At 51.0% G+C, this 3264-nt stretch overlaps 1 protein-coding gene across 1 annotated transcript in view; it reads left to right on the forward strand.

The window, feature by feature from the left end:
* DNAH6 (dynein axonemal heavy chain 6) overlaps positions 1 to 3264 on the forward strand; it is a 282667-nt gene that overhangs the window by 205663 nt on the left and 73740 nt on the right. The gene's annotated exons all lie outside the window — the stretch shown is intronic.

Below are 3264 nucleotides of genomic sequence, written 5' to 3' on the forward strand. Positions count from 1 at the left end.
GTAGAGCAATATGAGTGGCATTTTGTTCCTTTTCTGGTCATTTAAATGTCTAGATTTAGTCATCTACATCAGCGATGTCAAACTAATCTGGTTCCAGGGGCCCCATCAGGCCCACAGACTGGCTCCCCAGTGCTGGATTGAGTATGTGCCCTGGAGCAAATGCCATGTGCCACTGTCACAGAGCACTGAGGTGCCCTGCTCCCAAAGAGGGGAAAACTGCTAGGGAGGAAGCCCTAGCAGGAAATAAGGAGCCCAGCTGTGGGTTGCCAGGGCAACCAGGGAAGGTCAGCTGACCATAAGGGGCAGGGCCTGGCTCCCTTATAAACCCTAGGGGCTGGGGCTAGAGGCAGTTCCCTGCCAGCTGCCAAAGAGGAAGGAGCTCTCTGCCCTGGGAGAGAGGGGAAACCTGATACAGGAGCTGCATCCAGCATTGCTGAGAGTTAAGGGTCACTGGTAGGACCGAATGTTGTTTGGGCTGGTTGGCTTCTGTTTGTTATAGCCGAAGGGCTTGCATTTATGTTGTTGTTTGTGACTAGTGGGTGGGGAGAGGCTTTTAGGGGTTGGAGGAGGCCTCATAGGGAACTCACAGAGGAGTGTGAGGACCCCAGTGCCAGTGAGGGCACAGCGTTCAGGGTGCATAGACCCCAGGCCTAGAGAAGGGCAGTTGAGAATCCCCAGAGAGGGGGCATTACTGAGAGGCCCTAGTGAGGGCCTGGTGAGCCCCCAGGGAGGGGGTGGCCTTATTGAGAAGCCCAGTGCGGGCATGTTGAGCCCAGAGAGGGTGGCTTGACAGAGAAGGCCCCGAGCGAGGGTGGCTTGACAGAGAAGGCCCCGAGAGAGGGTGGCTTGACAGAGAAGGCCCCGAGAGAGGGTGGCTTGACAGAGAAGGCCCCGAGAGAGGGTGGCTTGACAGAGAAGGCCCCGAGAGGGGGCAGCAGTATTGAGGAGTGCCCTGAGAGGGGGCAAAAGCCCCAGAGAAGGGGGCAGTTACTGAGAAGCCCCAGTGCAGGCGTGGTGAGCCCCGGGGAGGGGGCGGCACTACCAGGGAGCCCCAGAGAGGGGGCAGTTGCCAAGAAGCCCCAGAGGAGGGGGATCATTATTAGGGAGCCCCAGAGAGGGGGTGGCGTAACTGGAGGAGGCTCAGAGAGGACAAAAAGGGCATAATTAGAAACATCTATTCCATCAGTGAGTTGTGGACTGCGGTGTAGGGGAGGAAACGGAGCTGCAGATAGCGCCCCCTGGCAGCGGGGCAGTACAAGGGCAGCCTCCCACTAATTAACACCAATTAATTAATTTACAACAAGGCATGGCAGGCGAGTAGGCGGGCGGTTGCCCCCCCCTCCGGAACAGGTGTGCAGGCCACGTTTAGGTCAATCCACATCGTGTACCTGTCACAGCCATGCATGTCCCAAAGTGTCCAGTCCAGGGCAACACTACATGCAGCATCTGTTCCAGGACAACGCTGCATGCCACACCTGCCCCAGGCACTCTGGGGACCATGCCACCCACAGCACCTGTTTCAGCACAGGTCCAGTCCATGTCACATCCAGCACTGTGTCCTGGACGAACTGGGGCAGGCACTGCATGCATTGCAGTGCCCATGCTGGGTGGTCTGGAACCGTACCAGCTGCTCTGGGACCACACAATCCATGCTGCCCACTCCAGGAGTGTACTGCCTACTCTGGGACCACACTGGCTGCTCCAGCACCACTCCAGGACGTGTACTAGATCTGTCACGGAGCAGACACGTGGTCTCAGAGTGGCTGGAATGGACAATACTTGCTGCCTGTGAGTCAACTTTAAGACCCACAGGCAGTAGCAGGAACTGGATGATAGAGTTCCACAGGCCATTTCTTTGACACCCCTGATCTATTTGACATTTTTGGCACTTGCACACAAATAGGAATTCTATTTCTGGCTGCATAGCCCTGTGCATGTAGATTAGTACTCATACTTTTCAGGATCAAGGTACCCCTCCTTAGGCATAAGGTACCACTAAGAAATTGATAACTTGTGTTTTTCATTCATTTTTTAACTACAGAAAAATAATAAGACAATCCCTCTATTGCAAAGAACTCAAAGACTGTAACACAATGTTTTTAACACTAAGGATTCCTATTTGAAATCTCTGGGCTTATCTTGTGAATCATGTTTGCATATCTAACAGTCCTAATGTTGTGTGCTACTTCAGTACCCTTGACAGGATTTCAAGGAACCCCAGAATGTCACAGTGCCATGGTTGAGAATCACTGATATAAATGGAACTTAGTTAGATTACCAGGGAAGAGTATAAAAGTATCACAGTGGCATGTAGGGAGAAAACAAGGAAGGTTGAGGCACAATTTGAGATGAGTGGCAAGGGCTATAAAAGGCCACAGAAAGGGATTCTACACCTCTGTCAGCGTAAGAGGAAGATCAAAGGAACTGTAGGTCTCTTATGGAATGAAGAATGCAATCTAGTGATGAATGATATACAGAAGGCTGAAGTATTTAATGCCTTTTTTACTTTAGTCTTCATGAATATATCTGCTACCAGATGACAAGCAAAGATTAGGAAGGAGACAAACAGCCTGAGTATTGGAAGCACAGGTTAGGGATTACTTAGAGAAGTTAGATGTTTTCAAGTCAGCAGAGCCAGATGGGATGCACTCTAGAGTGCTGAAGGAATTGGCTAAGGTACTTTCAGAACTGTTGACTATAATCTTTTTGAATAGTGGAAGCCAGGTGAGGTCCCAGATAATTGGAAAAGAGCAAATATAGTGCCCATCTTTAAGAAAGGGAAGATGGAGATTGCAAGGAATTACAGAGCAGTTAGCCTGACCTCAGTACCTGGACAGATCATGAAGCAGGTCCTCAAGGAATTTATTTCAAAGCACCCAGAGGAAAACATGGTAATCAGGAATAGCCAGCATGATTAACCAAGAGTTAGTCATATCTAACAAACTTGATTTTCTACTATGATACTTGGAGACGCACCGATACATTGGTCCGATATTGGGTTCGGACCAATATAAAGAAAATTGATTGTATCAGAAACTGGCCAGATGTGACTAATAATTTGGCTGATAAATGCCCTTGCATGGACACAGCTGCAGAGCAGCATGTAGGCAGCGAGGAGCACAGCATGGCAGCTTAGAGAGGAGCACAACCTGACAGCAAGGAGGCAGCAAGGAGCACAGCCTGGCAGGGGCTGGGGCAAGCGCTGCCCAGACAGGGTGGGGTGGGCACAGGACGGAGCCACGGCTCATCTGGGGGCATGGGGCG

This window comes from Alligator sinensis, unplaced genomic scaffold (assembly GCF_000455745.1).
Source record: "Alligator sinensis unplaced genomic scaffold, ASM45574v1 scaffold607_1, whole genome shotgun sequence".
In the NCBI taxonomy this organism is placed as follows: domain Eukaryota; kingdom Metazoa; phylum Chordata; order Crocodylia; family Alligatoridae; genus Alligator; species Alligator sinensis.